Source organism: Schistocerca gregaria, chromosome 3 (assembly GCF_023897955.1).
Source record: "Schistocerca gregaria isolate iqSchGreg1 chromosome 3, iqSchGreg1.2, whole genome shotgun sequence".
In the NCBI taxonomy this organism is placed as follows: Eukaryota; Metazoa; Arthropoda; class Insecta; order Orthoptera; family Acrididae; genus Schistocerca; species Schistocerca gregaria.
In genome coordinates, this window is record NC_064922.1 from 186,134,497 (window position 1) to 186,151,588 (window position 17,092).

The following is a 17,092-nucleotide window of genomic DNA, read 5'->3' on the forward strand; positions in this document are numbered from 1 at the left end:
GAACTTAGTCTTTATCGTTTCTCTTTCCTACTACCGAGACCATATACTCCTGTGACTCTTGCTTCTCCCCCTTCCCCTACAACCGTCGAAATCCTCCATGACTACTGGGTTTTCATTGCCCTTTACTTACAGAACTACCCATTCAACATACTCATATACTTTCTCTATATTTTCATTTCCTGCCTGCAACGTCGGTATGTATACCTGAAAAGTTGTCGTTGGTGTTGGTTTGCTGTCGATGATAAGAACAACTCTAACACTGAACTGTTCACAGTAACTCACTCTCTGCCCAACCTTCCTATTCATAATGCATCTTAGTACCGTTATACCATTTTCTGCTGCTGTTGATATTATCCTCTACTCATCTGACCAGAAATCCTGATCTTTTTCCCATTTCACTTCACTGACCCCCACTGTATCTAGATTGAGCCTTTGCATTTCTCTTTTCCGATTTTTTAGCTTCCCTACCACGTTCAAACTTCTGGGATTCCACGTCCCGACTCGTAGAATGTTATCCTATGGTTGGTTACTGGATGTTTTTATCGTGTCATTTCCCCATAAAAGCCGTTATCATATGACGAATAGTCCAGCAGACTGCTCATCCTTGGGCCTATAAAGTCATGGAGGTAGCGAAGTATTGACGAAGAAATGTAGACCTAACACTGTTTACGTGCTTAAATAAATATTCACATTTGAGTGATCATTTACAACTTTTCGTGACAAGTATACCGCATGTGTTACTTCTACTGGAAGCCATCCTTTTCGTACTTTCCGCATCCTGACAAATTTGCCATAAGCAGAATCTGAAATCTGAGAGAGAGCTTCCATGTCTCGGTGTATCGTCGAAGAATCGACTAATATGGACGTCACTTATCACGTTTTACATGCAATAACACTGTAGCTCATCGACTGACACTTTCGACTATTAACAGCGAAGGTCTTCTTGTTTCTACACTGTGCTCACTCTGTTCGTCCATGAGAACAACAGCGCTGTAGACAACGACTGACGGGTAACTCTGCCCACCGCAGAAAGGTTTTTGATGCACTACCACACTGTCATTTGATGAGCGCGATAGGAGATTAAGTAGTATTGGACCAGGTTTGCCGCTGGGATGATTACTTCCTTGCAGACAGGAACTTAAAAGGTACAAAGGTAATTTCGGGAGTACCCGAAGAAGTGTGCTACAACCGTGAAAATATATAGGGGATGTCCCTCCTAAGAGTCGTCAGACGCATTTTCTCTGGTGTTTTGACAAATATTTGCAATTTAGTTTTAGCAATCTGTAACTATAGTTAGCCCATACGAATACTGTTCATGCTGTCTATCACGCGACGCTTAGTGTCGAAGAAAAGCGTCGGAGTGTTTCCAATTACAAAAAGATTTTTAAAGCTTGGTTTTACGTGCCCATTCGTGATAGCAGTTTCAAATTACTTTAGTGTGATATTAGTTTCATCGATATTTGTTAAAATGGACAGTAAAACACGAAGAGTCAACTGCATCATCCTGGCACACGATGACTGATACCGACATGCAGCAGCACTACTCAGTCGCTGGTGGAGTGCTGGTTATTCTTCGTGCTTTATAGTCCTTGTTAATAAATATCCATGAAACGACTCTCGCGCTAGACTAATTTGGGAACGCACGTAACTTTTCGCTTTAAAAATCATTGAACTTGTAATGGACAACTAACGGATACTTTCCGTCGACGCTAGGCGTCGCATGAAAGATGCAATAAGCTCGATTTGTTTGGGATGACTTCAACTACAAACAGCAAAAAAGAATTTGTAAATACATCTACATTTACATCCATACTTCGCAAGCCACCTGACGGTGTGTGGCGGAGGGTACCCTCAGTACCTCTATCGGTTCCTTCTATTCCAGTCTCGTATTGTTCGTGGAGAGAAGGACTGTCGGTATGCTTCTGAGTGGGCTCTAATCTCTCTGATTTTATCCTCATGGTCTCTTCGCGAGATATACGTAGGAGGGAGCAATATACTGCTTGACTCTTCGGTGAAGGTATGTTCTCGAAATTTTAACAAAAGCCCGTACCGAGCTACTGAGCGTCTCTCCTGCAGAGTCTTCCACTGGAGTTTATCTATCATCTCCGTAACGCTTTCGCGATTACTAAATGACCCTGTAACGAAGAGCGCTACTCTCCGTTGGATCTTCTCTGTCTCTTCTATCAACCCTATCTGGTACGGATCCCACACTGCTGAGCAGTATTCAAGCAGTGGGCGAACAAGCGTACTGTAATCTACTTCCTTTGTTGTCGGATTGCATTTCCTTAGGATTGTTCCAATGAATCTCAGTCTGGCATCTGCTTTACTGACGATCAACTTGATATGATCATTCCATTTTAAATCACTCCTAATGCGTACTCCCAGATAATTTATGGAATTAACTTCTTCCAGTTGCTGACTTGCTATTTTGTAGCTAAATGATAAGGGATCTATCTTTCTATGTATACGCAGCACATTACACTTGTCTACATTGAGATTTAATTGCCATTCCCTACACCATGCGTCAATTCGCGGCAGATCCTGCTGCATTTCAGTACAATTTTCCATTGTTCCAACCTCTCGATACACCACAGCATCATCTGAAAAAATCCTCAGTGAACTTCCGATGTCATCCACCAGGTCATTAATGTATATTGTGAATAGCAACGGTTATATGACACTCACCTGCGGCACACCTGATATCACTCTTACTTCGGAAGACTTCTCTCCATTGAGAATGACGTGCTGCGTTCTGTTATCTAGGAACTCCTCAATCCAATCACACAATTGGTCTGATAGTCCATATGCTCTTACTTTGTTCATTAAATGACTGTGGGGAACTGTATCGAACGCCTTGCGGAAGTCAAGAAACACGGCATCTACCTGTGAACCCGTGTCTATGGCCTCTGAGTCTCGTGGACGAATAGGGCGAGCTGTGTTTCACAAGACCGTCTTTTTCGAAGCCCATGCTGATTCCTGCAGAGTAGATTTCTAGTCTCCAGAAAAGTCATTGTGCTCGAACATAATACGTGTTCCAAAATTCTACAACTGATCGACGTTAGAGATATAGGTCTATAGTTCTGCACATCTGTTCGACGTCCCTTCTTGAAAACGGGGATAACCTGTGCTCTTTTCCAATTCTTTCGAACACTACGCTCTTCAAGAGACCTACGGTACACCGCTGCAAGAAGGGGGGCAAGTTCCTTCGCGTACTCTGTGTAAAATCGAACTGGTATCCCATCAGGTCCAGCGGCCTTTCCTCTTTTGAGCGATTTTAATTGTTTCTCTATCCCTCTGTCGTCTATTTCGATATCTACCATTTTGTCATCTGTGCGACAATCTAGAGAAGGAAGTACAGTGCAGTCTTCCTCAGTGAAACAGCTTTGGAAGAAGACATTTAGTATTTCGGCCTTTCGTCTGTCATCCTCTGTTTCAGTACCATTTTGGTCACAGAGTGTCTGGACATTTTGTGTTGATCCACCTACCGCTTTGACATAACACCATAATTTCTTAGGATTTTCTGCCAAGTCAGTACATAGAACTTTTCTTTCTAATTCATTGAACGCCTCTCGCATAGCCCTCCTCACACTACATTTCGCTTCGAGTAATTTTTGTTTGTCTGCAAGGCTTTGGCTATGTTTATGTTTGCTGCAAAGTTCCCTTTGCTTCCGCAGCAGTTTTCTAACTCGGTTGTTGTACCACGGTGGCTCGTTTCCATCTCTTACGATCTTGCTTGTCACATACTCATCTAACGCATATTGCACGATGGTTTTGAACTTTGTCCACTGATCCTCAACACTATCTGTACTTGAGACAAAACTTTTGTGTTGTGCCATTAGGTACTCTGTAATCTGCTTTTTGTCACTTTTGCTAAACAGAAAAATCTTCCTACCTTTTTTAATATTTCTATTTACGGCTGAAATCATCGATGCAGTAACCGCTTTATGATCGCTGATTCCCCTTCCTGCGTTAACTGTTTCAAATAGTTCGGGTCTGTTTGTCACCAGAAGGTCTAATATGTTAACGCCACGAGTCGGTTCTCTGTTTAACTGCTCAAGGTACTTTCCAGATAAAGCACTTAAAAAAGTTTCACTGGATTGAAACTTCCTGGCAGATTAAAACTGTGTGCCCGACCGAGACTCGAACTCGGGACCTTTGCCTTTCGGGGGCAATTGCTCTACCAACTGAGCTACCGAAGCACGACTCACGTCCGGTACTCACAGCTTTACTTCTGCCAGTATCCGTCTCCTACCTTCCAAACTTTACAGAAGCTCAACTGCGAACCTTGCAGAACTAGCACTCCTGAAAGAAAGGATATTGCGGAGACATGGCTTAGCCACAGCCTGGGGGATGTTTCCAGAATGAGATTTTCACTCTGCAGCGGAGTGTGCGCTGATATGAAACTTCCTGGCAGATTAAAACTGTGTGCCCGACCGAGACTCGAACTCGGGACCTTTGCCTTTCGCGGGCAAGTGCTCTACCAACTGAGCTACCGAAGCACGACTCACGTCCGGTACTCACAGCTTTACTTCTGCCAGTATCCGTCTCCTACCTTCCAAACTTTACAGAAGCTCTTCTGCGAAACTCCGCAATATCCTTTCTTTCAGGAGTGCTAGTTCTGCAAGTTTCGCAGAAAAGCTTCTGTAAAGTTTGTAAGGTAGGAGACGGATACTGGCAGAAGTAAAGCTGTGAGTACCGGACGTGTGTCGTGCTTCGGTAGCTCTGTTGGTAGAGCACTTGCCCGCGAAAGGCAAAGGTCCCGAGTTCGAGTCTGGGTCGGGCAAACAGTTTTAATCTGCCAGGAAGTTTCATATCAGCGCACACTCCGCTGCAGAGTGAAAATCTCATTCTGGTTTCACTGGATTCTTTGTCCCTGCCACCTGTTATGAACGTCTGAGTCTCCCAGTCTATATCCGGCAAATTAAAATCTCCACCCATAACTATAACATGGTGAGGAAATCTACTTGCAATATTTTCCTAATTATCCTTCAGGTGCTCAGCCACAACGGCTGCTGAGCCAGGGGGCCTATAGAGACATCCAATAACCATGTCTGAGCGTGCTTTAACCGTGACCTTCACCCAAATCATTTCACATTTCGGATCTCCGTCAATTTCCTTCGATAGTATTGCATTTCTTATCGCTATAAACACGCCTCCCCCTTCACTGTCCAGCCTGTCTCTGCGGTATACATTCCAATCTGAGTTTAGGATTTCATTACTGTTTACGTCTGGTTTCAGCCAACTTTCTGTCCCTAGTACTATATGGGCGTTGTAACCGTTTATTAATCAGAGCACTTCTGGGACCTTCCTATAGACGCTCTTGCAGTTTACTATAAGAACATTAATATTCCCTGTTGCTTTTTGCCTACTCCTACCGTGCCGCGTCTCAGGAGGCGTCTTGTCCGGCCTAGGGAGGGAATTCTCTAACCTAAAAAAACCCCATGTGCACTCCACACGTACTCCGTTACTCTAGTACACGCTTCCTCCGTGTAGTGCACGCCTGACCTATTCAGGGGGACCCTACATTTCTCCACCCGATAGCGGAGGTCGAGAAATTTGCACCCCAGATCTCCACAGAATCGTCTGAGCCTCTGGTTTAAGCCTTCCACTCGGCTCCAAACCAGAGGACCGCGACCGGTTCTGGGAACGATACTACAAATAGTTAGCTCTGATTCCACCCCGCGGGCGAGGCTTTCCGCCTTCGCGAATTCCGCCAACCGCCTGTACGAACTGAGGATGACCTCTGAACCCAGACGGCAGGAGTCATTGGTGCCGACATGAGCAACAATTTGCAGTCGGGTGCACCCAGTGTTCTCTATCGCCACCGGCAGGGCCTCCTCCACATCTCGGATGAGACCCCCCGGCAAGCAGACAGAGTGAACACTGGCCTTCTTCCCCGCTCTTTCCGCTATTTCCCTAAGGGGCTCCATCACCCGCCTAACGTTGGACCCCCAATAACTAATAAACCCCTCCCCCCGTGTGCCTGCTCGGAGTTTGCTGAAGGAGCAGCCACAAGTCCACTCACAGGCAGAGCGGGCGATACCACATGGCCAGCCTCCACATTGACCCTCCGCCTCGTGCGCCGTGGACGCCGCTGAACCCGCCACTCCCTTTGGGGAGAGGGTGGCCCAACCGCGCCCGGTACCCGCGAAGATGTCTCGACAGCAGGGACATTGGGTGAAGCATGTAACACCTGGGGTGTACCTTGCGACGCACCAGACTCCCCACTGCAGCTACACTCCGAGGCAGCAGCCTGAAAACGGCGGACCACGGCCATCAACACGCTCAGCTGTTCGCGAAGAGTGGCCAGCTCCTCCTGCGTCCGTACACAGCAGTCACACATCCTGTCCATCCTAAGGAATCAATTTACTGAAGAGAGTTAAACAACAAGCCGAGACCCAAGAGAAAATGCCCCTGACGACTCATAGGAGGGACGCCATATTCATATATAGGGTGTAATGGGTGTAAGTGCAGATATTTTTGTGTATTGTAGCTTAACATGTAAAACTGTCAGTGTGTTGATTGTTTTGTCTCTGCGTAGAACAGCTTTTCCACAAACACGTCACAAACTTCGCCACCTGAAGTTTACTGCACGGTCCTAACTGCACTGTGAAGTAGACTACTGCTGTCAGCATAGGCTATTCTTTTACCTGCACGGAGGTACACCTCACTTCCTGACCTGCTGCCCAGGGGAAAAACTACAAAGAACGAAACTTGTCTAGCTTGAAGGGGGAAACCAAATAGCGCTGTGGTTGGCCCGCTAGATGGCGCTTCCATAGGTCAAACGTATATCAATTGCCTTTTTTAAAATAGGAACCCCCATTTTTCATTACATATTGCTGTTGTACGTAAAGAAATGTGAATGTTTTAGTTGGACCGGTCACTATCAATGGACCACCCTGTATATATATGTAAATAATAAACAAACTGCTTTCATTTAGTAGCATATACGATACATACCTCCACGAATAAATAAAACTAACGTATTTGCCATTAATAGGCGTTCAGTCCTCTACTGTAAAACTGCACAGGGACAAATATCTGGAAACAGTTACTACTTTTTTAAAAAAAATGAGTGACCACATAAAAAAATTACAGAAAGAGGGGAGATTCGTTGGAAGAATATTACGAAAAATAATTCACCCCCGATAAAAGTTGCTTACGAAATACTTGTTCTACCGTACATGCCTGGGTTTCTTACCAGGCTGCATTAATAGAAGAGATGAGAAGATCCAACGCAAACCAGCGCGATTTATGAAGGGATCGTTTACTCTGCGTGAAAGCCTTACGAAGATGGCAAACTCCATTGGAAGAAGCTAGAAGTGAGGGTTTGTCCATCTCGGTTCTATTTAGTATACAGATTCCGCATACCTTCTGGGCAGGCTTGCATAACATAATAGGATTCTCCGTCTCGTGAAAGAAGGAACGGAAAAAAAAGTGGACGGACACTGTAAATCTGCTTGCAGCTTATAGACGTAGACTGGAATCGCTAGATTTGAGTGATGATTTTACCATTTAAACCCTTGGTTTCTACACTGCCCGCATTTAAGTTGAATACAATGTTATATTTTAAATGTACCACCCGAATAACTGTTTGCTTGGCTCAATAGTAATGCTCAATAACGCTTGAGATCCTTTGCTGGAAATGTTTTCTTTATTTGTGCAATTTTTTTTTCCTTTGGTCTTATTTTATATGCACAATCAGTATGATTTTACTCCCAAGATGCACGACCGAAAAGTCTATTCTTCACGTTTAGTTACAGTAATTGCTATCGTGCTCTTTGCTTGCCCCTTCCAATGAAGTCTGTAATAACCATCGAAATAATCTTTTATTGCAGGCAGGAAGACCACTTAGGTCCTTAGACTGCATGATGGAGACATACTGATGAGCCTATCTCAATGATTCCGTTGTTCACTTATATATATATTGAGATCAGTCATCTATAGCTCCCTCTAGTACCATGGAAGTTATTTCCTGATGTCCCATGCACATATTCGTTTCCTCTCCGATCTTGTGCAGAACCTCCTCATATCTTACCAATCCACCTAATTTTCAACATTCGCCTGTAGAACCACATCTCAAATGCTTCGATTCTCTTCCGCCTTTCCCACAGTCCACGTTTCACTGCCATTCAATGCTGTGCTCCAAACATACATTCTCAGAAGTTTCTTCTCTATAGTAAAAAAGCTGTTGTCAGGACGATTGAAAGAGAGAGAAAGTAAGTTTTTGTCACGAGTTGCCTTCTCGGGGATTTTTGAGTTTCGAAATTACTGAATGGAACGCTTTTTTAAGTCAATAACAAGACACGGAGGGACGATTTGGCGAAACAATTGATTTGAAATAGCTCTTTGAAGATCATTACAAGGGTAATGTAGACTCTTCTCGATTCTCATCATGGCGTCAATGTTAAAATGTGTCATTAAATTATTGATAAACATCTAGTCTTGAAGGTTTCGTCGGAGAAGGGAGCCTGGCGAAGGAGAAGACGGGAAAGGGAAGACAGAAGAACCGAGAACCAAGAAACTGAAAACCACTGATTTATGATGAAGATCGAAGCAGAGGACGAATGATGAACGAAGAATTTAATGCACCGAAATAACGACAGCTGAGCGCCTTTAGTTGCGAGGAGAAGTAGAGAGACGGTGGAAGACGGTGGACGACAGGACGAGTGGACAAAATTTATCACATAACAGGAAACAAACTCAATATGTACAGAAAAAACCAGAACACATATTGTGAGGCCACCGCACATGTTAGTCTGAAGGCAGAAGTCTTAAATAAACTCATGCCACGCCACTTAAATAAGTTATTGCTTGGGTGTTCACTGTTACGAACAAAAACAGTGTTTATGTGTGCATTAATTCTCTGGAACACACTTAACCATTCCATCCAATGCATTTACAGGATTTTTAGTACCAAGGCAAGAGATAAAAACAGCAGTTTACGGTATTAAACGTTTTACAGCTAACTTTATGTGTTTTCTGAGATGAGTCGTCACCTTGTAGAGGATTCCTTTGGTCAGCGGAATATCTGCTGTACCAAAGATCCAGCGACCGTCTTCTATCGCAATAATTACATCTCAGGTGAGGGAAAAGTTTCTGCATCTTCGAGCGGGCATTTTCGCAACTCGTAGGCGAGTGTGTATACGTGAATTAATTGGTTGGCTGATTTCGGAGACGGGACCAGAGAACGAGGACATCGGTCACAGCGGATTAGGGAAGGATGGGGAGGAAGTCGGTAGTGCCCTTTCAAAGGAACCATCCCGGCATTTGCCTGAAGCGATTTCGGAAAATCATGGAAAACCTAAAGAAGAATGGCCGAACGCAGGTTGGAACCATCGTCCTCCCGAGTACGTGAACTGAATGACACGCATTTAAATATAGGTAACAAAAGCAGGATATCCGACTGACAGATCTTTCTTCACAAATTAGTCGTCTGTTCGTGTAAGGTGTACTCGTACCATCATAGTCTGGATTCTATAATCTTATTTGTAACGTTTCAAAATTTTATTGTTGTGGTGGTCTACAGCCTTAACGTTGTTCGAGAATGAAAACTAGGCCCAAGTGGACTGTACTTTTTTTACTATCCGTGAAATTGATCAGCTTCAACCGTGGGTCATTTTAAGCACATGTCTTGAGCTTTCAGCTTCATTTCACATTCTAATACTGGGTGATCAAAAAGTCAGTATAAATTTGAAAACTGAATAACTCACGCAATAATGTAGACAGAGAGGTACAAATTGACACAGGTGCTTGGAATGAGATGGGGTTTCATTAGAACCAGAAAAATACAAAAGTTCAAAAAATGTCTAACAGATGGCGCTTCATCTGATCAGAATAGCAATAATTAGCATAACAAAGTAAGACAAAGCAAAGATGATGTTCTTTACAGGAAATGCTCAATATGTCCACCCATCATTCCTCAGCAATAGCTGTGGTCGAGGAATAATGTTGTGAACATCATTGTAAAACATGTCCGGAGTTATAGTGAGGCATTGGCGTCGGATGTTGTCTTTCAGTAACCCTAGAGATGACGGTTGATCGCAATACACTTGCGACTTCAGGTAACCCTAAAGCCAATAATCGCACGGACTGAGGTCTGGGGACCTGGAGGCCAAGCATGACGAAAGTGGCGGCTGAGCACACGATCATCACCAAACGACGCGCGCAAGAGATCTTTCACGCGTCTTTGTTTTTTTTTTTTTTGGTTCTAAGAAAACCCCATGTCATTCCAAGAAAGTGTGTCAAATTTTACCTCTATATCTACATTATTCCGTGGTTTATTAAGTTTTCAAATTTATACTGACTTTTTGATCACCCGGTATATTAATGGTACACGCGGACAGATATTGTCTATAATCGGTGCCTATACCCATCTTTAATGGTGCCTATACATAACTTCTGAACTCGTAATTGGAACGTCGGAAAAAAACTGTCAGTCTAGATTGCAAATTTTGTTTATTTTTATGATACGGTAGTCGGTTTCATTCGTCAATGACCATCTTCAGACCAGCAGTGGAGACATTACAGGTCTAAAGATGGTATATGTACGACAGAAACTGGCTGTTGTGTCATAAAAATGAACACCTTTTGCAATGTGAAATATTTTTTTTCTATTATGATGCAAGACCACTGACGATCCACTTATGAGGTAAAAATCATTTATAAGAGGTAATTTTGAAATAGTACCCATTACAGATAAGAGTACAGAATCCAGATTGAAAGCACCACTTACGCGAACAGGCAACTAAGTCGTGAATAAAAGCATCACCATCGGTACAGGTAAGAGATGGAGAGCAATATATCTGACCATTTGGCTGTCAACCGTCGAAGAGAAAAATGGTTCAAATGGTTCAAATGGCTCTAAGCACTATGGGACTTAACATCTGAGATCATCAGTCCCTTAGACTTAGAATTACTTAAACCTAACTAACCTAAGGACATCACACACATCCATGCCCGAGGTATGATGTGAACCTGCGACCGTAGCGGTCGCGCGGTTCCAGACTGAAGTCCCTACAATTGATCGATCACTGCGGCCGGCCGTGAAAGAGAACTCAAAGGAGAGAGATATTTACGAACAAAATGCTTATCCACGTAGCGAACAATGTCTGAGGTTTAGGTAAGCCGAACAGGTGCAACGGGCCTCTTCTGAAGGTTAGATTTTATTTTAATTCCGTTTTCTTGCACTAGTCTTAAAATTATTTACTCATAACTGCTCACACTGGTAATCTTGAAGACCAAAAGAAAGTGTTTAACAACGTCCAGCACCGTACAGTGTGGCTGTTTTTCTTGGTTGTTATGACAATAGCTTTGCGTTCTACTTTGTTTTCAAGGAAGGGAAAATTGGTGCAGCTAGCTTGTCTAAACAGAAGAGCACCGCTAAGCAGACATGCAGGAAAGTCCCTCAGTAAACATCTGCCGCGCTGCCTGCTGACGTCACAGCTGGCAGGAAGACAAAGGGGATGGGGAGGGTACTGACAGCTAGCTGACTTCTCTAGTTTTTAAGAACAAGCCGCCGGTTGGGCTGCCGAGGCAAACACTGCCGCCGGAGCAAACACTGGCGCCAGTAGGTGTCTGGGGAAACTGACCACGCGCGCGCCAGCGACGCCTGCAGGCAGCCGCGAATGCGAGGATCGATGTATCGACTATCACGTGGGCCGACGCACTAAGCGACCGACACCCCGGCACAAATCACTCTCGCTGCTCAACGCAGTCGCACGTGACCACCAGCGACATTGCTGTGAGTGCGTGAAGGGTAGGCACGATACACATATTCGCTGCAGAAGGGACAACGAAATCTCTAGCGGGCTACCGTTAACTAATCTTTCTTGCGAATAACTAAATGCTACATGCATCTAATCTTATGTGATGCACTTCAACGTCTCTGTGAGGACACATCTGTCGTATGATTACCTTTATTCCTACTTCATTCCTTCGACCGTTAGAGACCCGGCGGAGGTTCGAGTCCTCCCTCGGGCATGGATGTGTTTCTCCTTAGGATAATTTAGGTTAAGTAGTGTGCAAGCTTAGGTACTGATGACCTTAGCAGTTAAGACGCGTAAGATTTCACACTTTTTTTCTCGACCGTCAAAGAGAGCGTGAGCTGGCAATAGTCCATTGCGTTTCTTCATCCGAGAGTATTAATGATGTAAGCAAATAAACTTTATAAATACTTTAAAAATAATATATATGCACTTTTTGAAATCATTAACACAGCTGGGTGTACACTGAAGTTTTTTTATTATAATACTAGCTGAGTACCCGGCATTGTCCTGTTATGTACCATTATACTATTAATACGTGAACACGAAAATTGTACCGACTTTTAATATTAATTATACAAGGGGGCCAAAGAAACTGATATAATTCGAAAGGTATTTTTCCAAAGGTGTGCACAAAGAAAACATTATGTGTGTACATACCCATTAACAGTGGTAAAAGGAAGTAGATGCTTTCATATTCATAACTATGATTATGTCTTCTACATCACTCATTAAAAACTCCAATACGTGAACATCTAAAGTTGAAACGCTACCAACTTCTGCACTGAGTGACAATTAGTTGCTTTGTTACAAATGACATATAAAAGTAACAAAATTTATTGAAATCGCTTCCCATGAAATTGCATTCTGGGGACGTTCATATTTATATCGTTCATTTATAGTAATACCCATACCGTGGAGCTGCAGTGCGACAACTGCTAACTCGATGATGCTGTGAGCAGTGCAAATCAAAATATAGTAGCAACGAAGTCTGTAAATAACGCTGTGTATTGGCGTCATTATTTCGCTTACATTTCTGCAAGAGCAATTTTCTGGTGATTTGTCACCGCTACCAGAAAATTTAAAGTAAGTTCCTAATTGTTCATTTCTTCATTTTAAATAGCTAAGACTTCCAACTCCCCTTGTTATACGGAAACTATATTTGTTTTAGGCTATGCGCAGATGGTGAACGCTAACTGGTCGGAATGAAAGATGCAGAGCTAGACAGATACAATTTTTGTGTAGAGAAAGTAACAGGAATGCGGACATCCACAATGATAAGCATTTGTTTTATTGAACGACACATTTAAATGTACACTGAAAGTAATTTCACATAAGTTCGACAGTCGCAGTTACGGTTTGATGAATTTACAGTGTAGAGTTCGTATTACAAATCGTTTCGCTTCAGAGATTATTGTACGTGATGCAACACAATGTGTTGTCATAAGGGATAATTTAATTTTTCCAGCACTAAAACAAAAATTTATTTTTCAACGGACTCTATTAAGGACGCACTTCAGACGGGCCAAGAATTCAAGAGAAATCAAAGAACTATTTCAGTAATATAGGAAGCTACAATGCAGCATTTACTATGGTCAATTTCAGGCCCAGTGTTATGTGAAGTATATCACTTTAAGAGAAACGACATTTTTTTTATCACAGGTCAGGTTCAATGACTTCTAGGTAGGTCGTAAATCATGTTATGAACAATTATATTTTTATGATATAGACACTGCAGTTCGCTATAGTCTGAATGAACAATGAAATCAGTTGTGTAATACTAATAACAATGTAATATATGAAACTGCTATTGAATTAGAACGCAAGAATCCTTTTGTTCATTCCTTCACTGCATTGAAAGATTATTGCGTGCATGTCTCGCCAACGAGCGCTGTAGGCGGGACACTGCTTCCCTACGCTACACCACGTATCAGGTATCCCTCCGCGGGAAACTACACTCCTGGAAATTGAAATAAGAACACCGTGAATTCATTGTCCCAGGAAGAGGAAACTTTATTGACACATTCCTGGGGTCAGATACATCACATGATCACACTGACAGAACCACAGGCACATAGACACAGGCAACAGAGCATGCACAATGTCGGCACTAGTACAGTGTATATCCACCTTTCGCAGCAATGCAGGCTGCTATTCTCCCATGGAGACGATCGTAGAGATGCTGGATGTAGTCCTGTGGAACGGCTTGCCATGCCATTTCCACCTGGCGCCTCAGTTGGACCAGCGTTCGTACTGGACGTGCAGACCGCGTGAGACGACGCTTCATCCAGTCCCAAACATGCTCAATGGGGGACTGATCCGGAGATCTTGCTGGCCAGGGTAGTTGACTTACACCTTCTAGAGCACGTTGGGTGGCACGGGATACATGCGGACGTGCATTGTCCTGTTGGAACAGCAAGTTCCCTTGCCGGTCTAGGAATGGTAGAACGATGGGTTCGATGACGGTTTGGATGTACCGTGCACTATTCAACGTCCCCTCAACGATCACCAGAGGTGTACGGCCAGTGTAGGAGATCGCTCCCCACACCATGATGCCGGGTGTTGGCCCTGTGTGCCTCGGTCGTATGCAGTCCTGATTGTGGCGCTCACCTGCACGGCGCCAAACACGCATACGACCATCATTGGCACCAAGGCAGAAGCGACTCTCATCGCTGAAGACGACACGTCTCCATTCGCTCCTCCAATCACGCCTGTCGCGACACCACTGGAGGCGGGCTGCACGATGTTGGGGCGTAAGCGGAAGACGGCCTAACGGTGTGCGGGACCGTAGCCCAGCTTCATGGAGACGGTTGCGAATGGTCCCCGCCGATACCCGAGGAGCAACAGTGTCCCTAATTTGCTGGGAAGTGGCGGTGCGGTCCCCTACGGCACTGCGTAGGATCCTACGGTCTTGGCGTGCATCCGTGCGTCGCTGCGGTCCGGTCCCAGGTCGACGGGCACGTGCACCTTCCGCCGACCACTGGCGACAACATCGATGTACTGTGGAGACCTCACGCCCCACGTGTTGAGCAATTCGGCGGTACGTCCACCCGGCCTCCCGCATGCCCACTATACGCCCTCGCTCAAAGTCCGTCAACTGCACATACGGTTCACGTCCACGCTGTCGCGGCATGCTACCAGTGTTAAAGACTGCGATGGAGCTCCGTATGCAACAAAACTGGCTGACACTGACGGCGGCGGTGCAGAAATGCTGCGCAGCTAGCGCCATTCGACGGCCAACACCGCGGTTCCTGGTGTGTCCGCTGTGCCGTGCGTGTGATCATTGCTTGTACAGCCCTCTCGCAGTGTCCAGAGCAAGTATGGTGGGTCTGACACACCGGTGTCAATGTGTTCTTTTTTCCATTTCCAGGAGTGTATTTCGGCCGCCGCCGGACTATAATGGAGCAATCATTATTCATTATTCTGCTGCTCGACTCACTGCGGTTCGCATCATTGCTGCTCTATCACTCGCCTACGTCACTTCGCCGAAATGTGTGGACGCGGAAAGCAGGCAAAGTCGCTGCTATGGTCGAGCTCCAGCTGAAGCTGGCCAGTAACGACCCCAGAAAGTAGAAGAGCAAGGCGAAGAAGAAGGAACAGTGCTGTCACTGTCACAAATGGGTCACATAGCCAAGACCTGGAGGGGCACAGTTTCGTGTGTGAAATGTGCCAGAGCGCATGATACACGTTGAACCGTGCTCTCTCCCAACTGTGCCTTTTCGTGAACTTCGATGTCTGTCTGTGTTTGGTTTCCCACCCTTGTCGCAGTTACGTCGTCGTTCTTCTTCCTTCTACGTGTAACAGCAGTAAAATGTATCGATATTTGCGCCGTGCACCATCTTTGGTTTTGTGCATATAGTTTCCGGCAAGGGGGTCTGGATTGCCGATGACACCGCCTTCCTTGCCCTTGCTCCCACCCTGCAGCGCTCCCAACATCTTCTCCAATCCCATCTTGACCGGTTCACCGCTTGGTGCAACCAGTGGTTGCTCAAGGTCAATCCCTCCAAAACCCAGGCGATCATTGTAGGCAAAACCACCCCTTCCTTCCGCCTCCTTGATTTCTATCTCACCGTCTATGGCCGTCCTATCGCCCTCACCCCCACCTTCAAGTAGCTTGGCGTCACCCTCGACCGTCGACTCTCCTGGACCCCACATCTCCGGACAATCCAAGCCAAGGCACACTCCCGTCTCCATCTCCTCAAGCTCCTTTCCGGTCGTACGTGGGGTCTAGACCCCTCCAACATATTCCACACCTATAAATCCCTCATCCGCCGTATCCTTTGTTATGCCCATCCGGCCTGGATATTTCCCCCCACTACCTTTTACAAATCCCTCCAAATCCTTGAACGCCATGCTATGCTCTCCGCCTCGCCTATCACATCCGTCTCCCCTCCCCCATGCGGATCCTGTATGATCTCATACCATTCCCCCACCTCCTCCTTTTCCTTGAGAGGCTACGGATCCAGTACACTTCACGCAAACTCGATCCTCCTCACCCGCTTGTCTCGCCCATCATCTCCCGCCCCCGCCAGCTGCCGCGCCTGTATTCCCACGTCCCACCCGGTCTCCATCTCTCCACCCTCCTTACCCCCTCCCAAGGTGGCTTCCGCCAGCTCCCCCTCCCTGATGATGTCCTCCTTCCCTCCATATACCCCTCCTACCACCTTTGATCCTCCTTCCCTCTTCCTGTCTTTGTTCCTTTGGGCATCCTCCCTCCGTCATCCCTTTCTCCCCACTCCTCCCCTGGGCTTCCCCTCCCCTGTCCCTCTACTCCTCCTCCCGTGTCCTCAGCCATTGGCGTCTTTGTTCTCCCCTCTCCACCCCCCCCCCCCGCCCTTCTTCCCCTCTTGGCAGGACCCTGGACTCGCACACGATATGTGGACTTTCGCGCGCAGGAGATCATCGCCATCAGTGTCTCGTGTGTGCCGTCATGTTTAGTGTTCAGTGTTCACCGTCGCACTCCATCGTTCACCTGTGCCATCGCCGTCTTCCGTGTTTGTGCGTCGTGTCACCAGTTTTAAGTGTGGACTATCGTCAAGTGTGAACGGCTCCGTGTTTGCCTTTCTGTGTCAACTGTTTTCTTGCCCTCCGTTCTGTAATCTATGTGTAATCTTCCTGTTTTTTCTCATCTTGTATCCTCTGGCTGAAGAGCAGCATAGAACGCTGCTGACAGCCTGCCTGTTGTACAGGTTTTAAAATTACAATAAAGAAAGAAAAAGGGGTCTGGAGTCAGTCGGTCGGTTGTCGCGGACGAGGGAAGTGATCTTCGCGCAGTGCAGTCGGCTGGGGCCGCTGGCAGCCCCTGCACAGTGTCGGAGAGTGTGTGG

The 17,092-nt window shown here is 45.6% G+C and overlaps 1 protein-coding gene and 1 non-coding gene across 5 annotated transcripts in view; both read right to left on the reverse strand.

The window, feature by feature from the left end:
* The window catches only part of LOC126355024 (fibronectin type III domain-containing protein 5), a 1,528,277-nt gene that overhangs the window by 624,748 nt on the left and 886,437 nt on the right, over positions 1–17,092 (reverse strand). The gene's annotated exons all lie outside the window — the stretch shown is intronic.
* Trnas-cga (transfer RNA serine (anticodon CGA)) lies at positions 4,126–4,200 on the reverse strand. The gene has a single exon. It is a non-coding gene; the product is annotated as a tRNA-Ser (tRNA).